Raw genomic sequence first — 12,261 nt, 5'->3', positions numbered from 1 at the left:
CCAACAATCACTTTCAAATGTTTTATTGGTAGATTCTTTAAGCTATAATTTGTTGTCCGTTTCACAACTTTGTGGAATGGGTTATAATTGTTTATTCTCTGATGTGGATGTGAAGATCCTTAGAAGGGAGGACTCCTCAGTTGCCTTTATGGGTCGCTTGAAGGGCAAACTTTATCTTGTTGATTTCACAACAAGTAAAGTAACGCCTGAGACTTGTTTAGTGGCAAAGTCCGACAAGGGTTGGCTATGGCATCGCCGGCTAGCCCATGTCGGTATGAGGAATTTGGCCAAACTTCAAAAGGATAATCACATCATTGGACTAACAAATGTTGTATTTGAGAAAGATAGGGTTTGTGGCGCATGCCAAGCAGGAAAGCAACATTGAGTCCCACATCAATCAAAGAATGTGGTCACAACAAAGAGGCCATTGGAGCTCCTTCACATTGACCTCTTCGGACCTGTGGCTTACATTAGCATTGGTGGTAGTAAGTATGGTTTAGTCATTGTTGATGATTTTTCTCGATTCACTTGGGTTTTCTTTTTGAGTGATAAAGGTGAAACTCAAGAAATATTGAAGAAATTCATGAGGAGAGCTCAAAATGAATTTGAGCTCAAAATCAAGAAAGTGAGAAGTGATAATGGGACGGAATTCAAGAACACAGGTGTCGAAGAATTCTTAGGCGAAGAAGGAATCAAACATGAGTTCTCGGTTCCTTACACTCCACAACAAAATGGTGTTGTGGAAAGAAAGAACCGAACTTTAATTGAAGCAGCTAGAACCATGTTGGATGAGTACAAGACACCGGACAACTTTTGGGCAGAGGCGGTCAACACCACCTGTCATGCAATCAACCGTCTCTATCTTCACAAGATCTACAAAAAGACTGCTTATGAGCTTCTCACTGGTAACAAACCTAAAGTTGATTATTTTAGAGTATTTGGTTGTAAGTGTTTTATTCTTAACAAGAAAGTCAAGAGCTCAAAGTTTGCTCCTAGAGTGGACAAGGGTTTCTTGCTTGGTTATGCATCAAATGCGCATGGTTATCGTGTTTTCAACAATACCACCGGTCTTGTTGAAATAGCGATAGACGTGACATTTGATGAGTCTAATGGCTCGCAAGGGCATGTTTCTAATGACACTACAGGAAATGAAGAGCCACCTTGTGAAGCCATAAAGAAACTTGCAATAGGTGAAGTGAGACCTCAAGAAAAGGATGATGAGGAAGGAACTTTCTGGATGACCAATGAGGTTGTTGATGTGGGTGCAAGGGTGGTGAGTGACAAAGTCTCCACCCAAGCAAACCCATCAACCTCAAGTCATCCAAGCCATGAAGAAAATCATCAAAGGATGCCAACAGTGGTAGAAGATGAACACGAAAGTATTGATGGTGAAGTGCCTCTTGATCAAGTGAATGATGAGGAGGAGCAAATACAAAGACAACCATCAGTGCCTCATCCTAGAGTCCATCATACAATTCAAAGGGATCATCCGGTGGACAACATCCTGGGTAGCAGCAGGAGAGGGGTAACAACTCGATCTCGTTTAGCTAATTTTTGTGAATTTTACTCGTTTGTTTCCTCTCTTGAGCCACTTAAGGTTGAAGAAGCATTGGGTGATCCGGATTGGATAATTGCCATGCAAGAGGAGTTGAACAACTTCACCCGGAATGAAGTCTGGTCCTTAGTCCAAAGACCCAAACAAAATGTGATTGGGACTAAATGGGTCTTTAGGAACAAACAAGATGAACATGGCGTGGTTACAAGAAACAAGGCACGGTTGGTTGCCCAAGGCTACACTCAAGTGGAAGGACTTGATTTTGGTGAAACATATGCGTCGGTAGCAAGGTTAGAATCAATTAGAATATTAATTGCCTATGCTACTAACCATGATTTCAAGCTATATCAAATGGATGTCAAGAGCGCATTTCTAAATGGACCACTACAAGAGAGGGTATATGTGGAGCAACCACCGGGTTTTGAAGATCCAAAGAAGCCAAATCATGTTTATCTACTTCACAAGGCACTCTACGGGCTTAAACAAGCCCCTAGAGCTTGGTATGACTGTCTTAAATATTTTTTAATTAAGAATGGGTTTACAATAGGAAAAGCTGACTCTACTTTATTTACTCGAAAAGTTGACAATGAATTATTTGTGTGCCAAATATATGTTGATGACATTATATTTGGTAGTACTAATGAAAAATTTTGTGAAGAGTTTAGCAAAGTAATGACGAACAGGTTTGAGATGTCTATGATGGGCGAGCTTAAATACTTCCTGGGATTTCAAGTCAAACAGCTAAAGGAAGGTACTTTTCTATGCCAAACCAAATATACGCAAGATATGCTCAAGAAATTTGGCATGGAAAAAGCAAAACACGCCAAGACTCCAATGTCATCAAATGGACATCTCGACCTAAATGAGGAAGGTAAACCTGTAGATCAAAAATTATATAGATCAATGATAGGATCACTGCTTTACTTATGTGCATCTAGACCTGATATAATGTTGAGTGTTTGCATGTGTGCACGTTTTCAAGAAAACCCTAAAGATTGCCATCTTGTAGCCGTTAAGAAAATTCTAAGATACTTAGTCCACACCCAAAACCTAGGATTATGGTATCCCAAAGGCTCCCTTTTTGATTTGCTTGGCTACTCTGACTCAGATTATGCCGGTTGCAAAGTAGATTGAAAAAGCACTACTGGGACTTGCCAATTCCTTGGGCGGTCCTTAGTGTCATGGAGTTCCAAGAAACAAAATTGTGTTGCACTTTCCACTGCATAAGCTGAGTACATAGCAGCTAGGGCATGTTGTGCACAGTTGTTATGGATGAAGCAAACCCTTAGAGATTTTGGTTGTGAGTTCAACAAAATCCCACTTTTGTGTGACAATGAAAGTGCCATAAAACTTGCAAACAATCCGGTGCAACACTCTAGAACAAAACATATTGATATCAGACACCATTTCTTGAGAGACCACGAAGCCAAAGGAGATATCGAATTGTTTCATGTGAGCACCGAAAATCAACTAGCCGATATCTTCACAAAACCCCTTGATGAGACTAGGTTTTGTTTTCTTAGGAGTGAGCTAAATATCTTGGATTCTCGAAACGTGTCTTAATAACTAAAATTTTGATCAAATTTGATGGATGTAAATTGATTGTTTGAGCAATATGAAATGAGAAATAACATTTTTATCATTAAAATCTCTCATGTCATATTTGCTAAGTGCTATTGTAGCCCTTCTGGGCAATATCTGGAAACTGGTTGAGTAAACCGGCTGAGTAGGCCACTCAACCGGTTTTCCCTGGTGGAAACCGGTTGAACCGGTATAAAAACTGGTTGAACCGGTTTTGACCTCCGCGCCGTCAGTCTGCGCTGTCAGTTGCGCAGTCTGCGCTGTCAGTTTCGCAGTCTGCGTTGTCAGACTGCCAGAAATTTCGTGCAGTCAACACCTTTTTTTTGCTCGCTTTTACTGCGCAGTTTGACCAGAAACCGGTTGAACCGGTTTTCTGTATTCTGACCGGCCGACTCCCCCCTTTATTTCTCTCCCTCTCTCCTCTTCTCTTCTTCTCAGTTTCATTTTCCAGCCGCCGCCGCCCACTCTTCTTCCTCTCTCTCCTTCACACTCCACTCCAAAAACTCACTTGTGCCCTCTCATCTTTGGAAGAGTTGTTGGAGATCCGTTCATCCCGGCGTTCTCCATCATCTTCCTCAATCTCGTTGGGATTTCTTGACTAAATCTCCGGATCGAGAATGGTGCGTCGGAGGAACCCGTCTGTGGTTGAATTCGACTCCTCTGATGACCAAGAAATACATGGAGATACTCCCCCACGCTCTCGATCCAAGCGTGGGCGAGGAAGCGAAAATGTCATGCAAGGTGCTGAGGCCTCCGGGTCTCAAAGTGCTCGCGGTCGGACAACCCGGAATCCTTCCGGTCGGTCCCGACCCGTGACGAATCCGCAGGCGTGGGAGGCTACGAGTGATGATGAAGGCGGGAAGGATGATGAAGTTGATATTCCCCCGGCCCACGCCCCTGTGATTCGTGGGTTGGTCCTCCACCGGGCGGAGGCTCGTCGTGCTGGCAATGAGCCAGTAACTGATTTCACTACCAGTGGAGGCTCTGCTCTCCTTCAGGATCTCCGTTTCCAAAATCCTGCATTGCGCATTCGCGATGCTAGGATTGATGGAAACCGCTTTTGGACGCTTCATCACGTGGATTTTTATAATTCCGTGATCCTCCCCAAGAAGCATCAACCTATCCTGCTTCAACGCTATATCAACTGGGAAGGTTGTGAGGCCATTGGGGACCCAGAGATGACACATGCATTGAGGGCCTGTGAAAGGAAAAAGATGAAGAGTATCATGACATTCCAATATGATTGGAATGATGAAGTTATTGCTCAATTCTACTCAACTTTGTGGATAAAGCCAGCTGATGAGGAGAGTCCATACAACTATCCTTATCTGAACTTCTACATTGAAGATAGTTGGTATAAGGTGAGCTATCGTTGATTTGCTCACATTGTTGGTTTTTCTGACAATGATATCTCTGGCGACAAGATCAAGATACATGATTTTCGGCAGCCTACTAGAGATGAAGCCAAAGATCTTCATCTTTCTGAGTCTGGGAAGTATTGGGAGTCTACAAACATTCATAAGTATTATCGATACATCAATTCCCTCTGCAGGATGACCCTCATTCCAAAAGGGGGTAATCAGATGAACATTCTTGGAGAGAGCAAGGTCTTGCTCTCTTTCATGAAACCCAGCAGCTCAGAGAGTATAAATGTCTTTGATATGATTTGGCAGGAAATCATTCATGCCGCCTGCTTTCCATTGAAGGGGTGTCTTCATGCTCTGTTTATCATGAAGATGATTGAGGTTGTGACCCAGTTTAAATTTGACAAAGGTACAAGACATCAGTCATATACCCCTTTTTGGATTGATCCCAACAATCCAGCAGGGCGCCTCAGGAAAGCCCCCTCCAGCTCTCGTGCTCATACATCTGCGGGTCTGTCTGCTGGTCCTGCTGCTGCTGCTGCCGGTGCCTCGCGTCCTTCCCCTGGCCGCGGATCTCCCATGCCACGTGGTCGTGGTCGTGGTCGAGGTCGTGGCCGAGGGATGAGTGCCCTCTTGGCCCACGGGTTTGCGGCATTCTTCTCCATGTGCCGGAACATTGCTACGGATGTCCATGAGGTGGCTCGACGTTAGCGGGAGACTGACGACAACCTACGTCGTCAAGCTTCTTCTTTGGGTACTCCCTTCGCCCCTCGCTCTCCTGATGTACATCTCCATCCTCCTCCTCCGGAGATCAACGAGTGGTACCAGCAGGCATACGGGGTGCCCTTTATGACTGCAGATGACGTCGACGAAGAAGAAGAAGCTTATTTTGATGATCGTGAGCAGTTTGTCCCGCCTCCGTATCACGGGGATCCGGGCCAATCGTCCTCTCACCCTCCGCCCCAGGATCCTTCTGGCAGTGCTCCTCCCCCGGATCAGTCTGGGGAGGAACACTTTGCCTCTCACCTGGCGCACCACCTCTTTGCTCCTCATCATCCTCCTCCCAACTGGTGATCCTTGGACTGGTCTCTCTCTCTTTTTTTGGTTCTTGTTGCCAAAAAGGGGGAGAAGGTTTATTATGGCAGTACCCCTTTATGCAGTACCCTTTATTTTTGTAATGAACAATCGGTCTGTAATAACTATTTGGTCTAACGTATGATGCATGCATGGCTCTAAAGCCATAAACATTTTTATGATGTGATGAGATGAGTTCTCATTATTGTAATAGCAGTAGAATTTTTCATATCATATGCTATGCAATAATGAGCTTTAATGTGTAATGTTTACTCTTTCTATCTAATTATGTTTCATACCTCATTGTTTTGTGTATGGCGTTGACTGTTCTCTCTCTCTAAATATGTTGCAAATTGACATATCAAGTCAATGTTAATATCGCAAAACTCATGCACATATTTAGGGGGAGCTACACATACACAAAGGATTTTATCTAGCAAGTACTTGTAACTTTTAATTTTTATTTCTACTCCAGTTTGTTTTGGCATCAATCACCAAAAAGGGGGAGATTGTAAGTGCAATCAACCCTAATTAAAGGTTTTGGTGATCAATGACAAAACAAACTGAGATTCTAACAAGTTTGCTCCTAGCATGTACACAGTAATTCTACAGACAGGAGAAGCACAGATCTTACGAGCATAAAAGTACAAAGCACAGCGGATTTAAAATTCCACATCAAATGGCGTGCTCCAAGTGCTTAGAAACAATGGCGGTGCTAAATTTATAATTCTTGAGTCATAGGAATCGCCGTGCAATTAAGAGGGATCCACGACGGTTAAGTAAGTTGTGCAATGAGCCAAGTTCAAATTCTTTTGAAAACATCCTGGAGAACATTTTTCCAGATCATGAATGCCCTTGAGAAAAACAAATTTTACTTCCCACAAAGACTCCACTTTTGTTCTCTTCAAAATACTCAAAATTTGGTTTCAGCCCCCAAAACCGGTTCAACCGGTCCTGAAACCGGTTCAACCGGTTTTGGTACTGTTCACCTGCCACCTCTGCTCTGACCTGTCTGACAGTCAGAGCTGTCAGAAAAGTCGCAGCAGATATTTTTCTAAAACCGGTTGAGCCGAAATTTTTCCTTACTCAGCCGGTTTTGAAACCGGTTGAGTCTCCGGCTGAGTAGCTCAGTGGACCGGGATCCCCCTGGTAGAAACCGGTTCAACCGGTCTGAAAACCTGTTCAACCGGTTTTTACTTCTTTTCTCCCAACGGTCGCCAGCTTTTGGGGGATCCTTTATATACCCCCTCACACTCTCTCTCTCATTTACTCCTGCCTCTCCCACGAATTCTTGGCTGACCAATCTTCAAACAAGCGCATTCATTTCACCTTTCACACCCGCAATCGCATCTCCTTCAATCATTTGAAGGACCCTTGGTGTGAGGTGAACTCGATCGAACTCGCTGTCAAATTTCTTCTCGATTCTCCCATTCTCTTTGTTCTTGAGCTCGTTGCAAACTTAACCGTGTGCGGATTTGTTACTCTTGGAACCTCGTGTTCCTTGATGGTTAGAGGTTGCTTGGGAGTCTCCAAATTTGTGGACGACCCCAAGAAGTTTGTATCACCCGCTCTTTGAGTTGATTTGAGAAGAGATTGCCTTGACCTTTGTGGTCGGCTTGTGGAGGATTAGGGTTGGAAAAGACCCGGCCCTTTGTGGGTTCCTCAACAAGGAGTAGGACACCTTTGTGGTGGTTGCCGAACCTCAGGTTATATTGCGTGTTCTTGTGTGTTCTTGTTAAGCGCTTTATATTCGGTGGTTGGTTCATATTATTCATTCGAGTAGATTTTGTGTAAGGCAAGTCTTTAGCTATATTCTTCACTACTTCGTATTTGTTCAATAGATTATCTAATTTAAGTTGAGCAGGTTCAAACTTGTTCAGTTGTAATTAAAATCGACTGAACCGGTTTGCACCAGTGCAACTTTAATTTAACCTATCTCGAAGTTTTTAGTGAAAATTTTCAGGTGTAGCCTATTCACCCCCCCCCCTCTAGGCTACTTTCAGGAAGAAACACGAACATCATATAGATCTTATGATCCAAACGTTTTTTATGGTTATATATGAACATATATTGTGCCTCCGTAAAATTTCATGATTTTTTGAGGCTATTTATATATTATTAATTTCTTGTCGTAGAAAATCATCAAAATACAATTAAATCCATCAAATAATGTAGCGTCGACCGAAAAATGCAAATAAGTTACCAATACTAATAAATAGTCTATACAAAGATAACCTTAAGTTCCCACATGGAGATAACCTTAAGCCCACCACATAAAAATAATAAAGTATATTAATTTGATATAAATTTGGAGATAATTTTAATGACTTTGTCCTAAATATATGTTTAAACAAAAAATTGATGTACTACAAAGTTATAGATCTCTTCGAGCTCTACAAATTTTATATAAACTTTATCTTCATCCGATTTCATATGTAAAAGTTATGATTTTATAACTATATTATCATGCAGAAAAAGAAAATTTGGGTATTTACCGGGCTCGTCCCGAATATAAAAATATCTGAATCCATATCCGAAAAAACGAGTATTTGCACTATCTGTATCCGGTACCCCACGGGTATACTCGACCTATTTTCACCCCTAGTATACAATGGTCAGGATGCAAATAGTAGCTAGCAAGTTTACAAAAGAATAGAATACAACAGAACTGAACATTAGCAACATGCAATACACCCTTGTTTCTGACATCCGTCATTTACAACCGAGTAAGTTACATAGTTTTGTTGACTGAGTATGCCCTTTACATCTTGCTTTGTAAGTTTGTTCTACTTAAGAAGCAATTCTACTCTTGCTCTCATATGGGAATTCCTGAAAACCAGTGACATGCCAAAAGAAAGATGATAACTTTTGAACTGAAATCAAAATATGCACCACGAAGTTGAGGCAACACAGAACAAAATATTACTAACCTAGAAATAAATTTACTATTAAAGTGAACATATGGTCCACATATCAGATGTTAATATGATAATAACAAATATTAAACTTTGTTTTAGCCAAAAGGCCAAGATTTCGAGAAAGGCATGAGTTTAAAAGGAGCTCAATCCCTTTTTTATAGATTTATCGGTTGCTCTTCCTCCTTCAGTTAGCGAGGTGACACTATGTGAGAGTGTTGTGTTGCGTGTGGCTTTCTATCGTGTTAGTTTTGGATAATTTCTCAGGATCCATCTATGATGTAATGACTCATTGAGACGAGAAGCGAGAGAAAGAGCACCCGACATCTAACACATGAAAGTTGTGCTTTAAAGTAGTAGAGATATCACAAGCTAGTAAAAACGCAATTGTGCATAAGATTTTAGTCTATAATCATGTTGAGGCACAAGTAAAAATATGGATCCTTCTAATATAACCGTTTGGTCCTTAATGCAATTGCAATAACACAAACTTGATGTTTGCCTTATGTTAACTCTGATATATTTTCAATCCATGCAAAACTATATTCAGAATCTAGTGGACTCAAATGTCATAAATGGAGTAGTAACATTCTCACCATGGATATTAAAAATAGCGGTTGAAATATAAATAATCAATAGGTGACAGTACAAAAGAATAATAAACAAGTAGCAGTCTAACTAAATAAGAAAATACATTGTATACAACATGATTGAAATGTTAGATGTATGCTACAAAAATATATTTTTAGCCATGTAAATATTATAAATCAACCAGTACCTCTATTATGCAAATGGGTTAGAGATACAGAGTAGGTTACAAAACATGTGGAACAACATTCCTATATTGTTTAAGTATAATGGCCAACATCCTATGAAGAAATTTTAAAGTGTCTTAGTTTTGCGACAAAATATGTCCATGCAATACACTCCTTACCATGGTAGTGACCTCATGATGTTCACGGTATGCATCAGCTGAAGATATGCTTGGAAAATCTAAAGGAGCAAACATACTTGACAACGACCTCATTGAAGTTCCAATTGGCAATGGACCGAGATTATGTGGATTTAGTACTGAATGTGGAGGTGCCATGTTATTACCACCAAAATTGTCTGGCCGAGGATATGGCTATCCATTACGCATGCCCTGCCACAAAAGTTTATGCAAATCAAGCGTGTTCGCTTCACTTTAATCCATATCGACTTGATTTTAATCCGTATCGGTTTCTACTACTTCTACAATGTTTTTATCTCTATGCATTGCAGCTGTAGTAGTCCAAACAGTCGGCTTTAATCCAACTTTAGAATTAAGGTTAGCATGAGCATAATATATAGAAAGCATTGAATACATCGGAAAGCTAATGTGCATGGTTGTCAACATTTTAACAAGTAGTTCTATTCAAATACCAAGCTAATGACTTACTGATATGCGTGAAAATATCATCAGATCTTATAATGTACAAGAAAATGTATAGCTTACTGTTATGGTAGGGCATAAATTTAGGCAGTATAAGAGTGAGCTTTTGGCTTCATTAAGATTTAACACTACTGTACCAAGGTTATTACCATGGGATTTTGTAAAATTGGGAGAGCAGCAAGCTTTGGTTGCCACCGGAGAGCCTTTGCTCCATCAAACCTTCCATAAGAGTGAGGGTCATCTCTTTCAAAGTGTCCATCACTATTACCCATATCAAAACCCATTGGAGGTCGAATTGGTGATGGACCAACATGATTTCAAACTGCATGACCACTAACTGGTTTTTGTTGGTAGTTTGTATCTGCTCCACCTTGATGTATTTGAGAAGGTGAGTTCATAAAACCCATGTTAATTATTCTCAGCAGAGGATGGTCCACCAGACAGATGCATGGCAGGACATAATGGCCCACCGACTCTAGGTATATTGGGCTGGCTACTAAGGGTTCCGGGATGTTGATAGAATAACCACTAATTCTATCGCGAGCTTGATTTGGTTTCAAGAATCCTTCCTATTCGGATTATAAGCATCCAAACATATTTCAAGATGTTATTCATGAGATTGACAAGAAATCCATGTTATGAGATGGAGCAGAATTCTCAACTCATTTGCGGCGGTGTCTCTGCCTTTTCAAGTTGAGATTGAAGTGTCTGGCATCCCAGCCCATGCTTGGGAATTGGCAACTGTGCAAGCTCTCCTCAACGAGTGGTGCTGGATTGCTGATCTTCACCCAGATTGTGAGCGACATCGTGAGGTGTTCAAGGTTACCGCCTGGTGTTCCAGCCCGAACTCCATTCCCAGGGAGTTTAAGCTTGAAATTGTTGATCCTATCACGACCGATGGTGGGATGATGCGCCGTTCATTAGTCTACCCTATCCGGGTGTCGGTGAAGATCCTTGATCGACCAAACATGTTGCAGTCCCTCCAGCCGTCACCTCCTCCGGTGGAGGACGATTCCGATCAGGGCAGGTGGCAAAGGTGGCATCGATCTTGGAGGTCGTCCTTTGGTATTAATGCTCCTGGAAAAAGTTCGACGGCGGCGGTCATGCCTCAGCTGTCGGTTCATCAGCGGCTTGGGCCACGCGTGTAGTCCTTTGTGATGGAAGGAGTCAGGGTGCCTCATCTGCCGATCCATAAATGGCTAGGCCCCTTGAGGATATTCAATGCTGAGAAAGGTGCATTTAAGAAGGTGAAGAGAGTTTGGATTCCCAAGAGGAAGTTGAAGTCGTCAGCGTCCGTTTGGATTCCTAAGACATCGTCTGCTTTTGTGTCTCCACTTCCGGCTGCGGACCTGCGGTTGATGTGCACTTTTGGAAGCTACTAGTTCTATTGTTGTTAATGAAGATGCTTTGGCTCGCTTTCCCTCGACAGTCTTGTGTCAAGAGGTTATTCCAGTGGATGATGGAGCATGTTCGGAAGCTGCTTATATTTCTGTTGCTGATGGAGATGTTCTGGCTACCTATACCCTGACATCTCCACCTCGGATTCCCATGGTAGAATTTGAATTGCAGGACATTACTGTCTACTCCAGGGGAGTGGGCCTTCCCATGGTAGAATCTGAATTGCAGGATCTTGACCATATGGAGTCTTCCTTAACAAGGAAGCATCTTATGTCGCCAAGTCTGTTAGTTTATTCCAGGAAAAGACCTCAAAAGATACAACTGATTGACGATATTGCTGAGAATGGCAGTGTCGGGGCTGTAGCAGATGCTATGATATCTCCATTCTCGGCGAGATCCTTTTCCCTTACTGTTTTGGCTGCTGATGACAGTGAAGATGGTAGAAATATGGAGCAAATTGTCATGAAGATCTCTTCAGGGACAGATCACGTTTGCTAGGACCCAGTCATTATCGGGGCTATGGCAGATGCTATGGTGTCTCCAGCCACGGCGAGAGCCTTACCCTCTGCCAATCTGGGTGTTGATGGCAATGTAGATGATAGAAGTGTGGAGCAAATTGTCATGAAGATCTCTCCAGGGACACATCATGGTTGTCAAGACCCTGTCTTTGCCGAGACTGTGGCAGATGCTATGGTGTCTCCAGCCACGGCGATAACCTTTTCACATCTTGATCCTAATTTGGGTTTGGTTGAGCCTATTGCGGCTGTGGCAGACATTCAGATGTCTCCAGCTGTGGTGGTTCCCAGTCTTCTATCTTCTCAATTTGGCGAGCAGGAGGATTTCCAGCCAATGCAGAGGGAAGAGTTCCTTAAATTTGTTACTCGGCAACCTTCTAAACTGCTTCATGCTCCTCCAGTCATCTTGAAGAAGGATAACATAATGCCCTCTAGATCGGTACCA

At 42.2% G+C, this 12,261-nt stretch overlaps 1 pseudogene; it reads right to left on the bottom strand.

The window, feature by feature from the left end:
* Positions 1–8,491: 8,491 nt before the first annotated feature.
* On the bottom strand, positions 8,492–8,612 carry LOC111590233 (uncharacterized; annotated as a pseudogene).
* Between the last annotated feature and the right edge of the window lie 3,649 nt (positions 8,613–12,261).

Source organism: Zea mays, chromosome 9, assembly GCF_902167145.1.
Source record: "Zea mays cultivar B73 chromosome 9, Zm-B73-REFERENCE-NAM-5.0, whole genome shotgun sequence".
NCBI lineage: Eukaryota > Viridiplantae > Streptophyta > Magnoliopsida > Poales > Poaceae > Zea > Zea mays.
The sequence above is the reverse complement of the archived record's forward strand: the minus strand, read 5'-3'. Positions and strand labels throughout refer to the sequence as shown.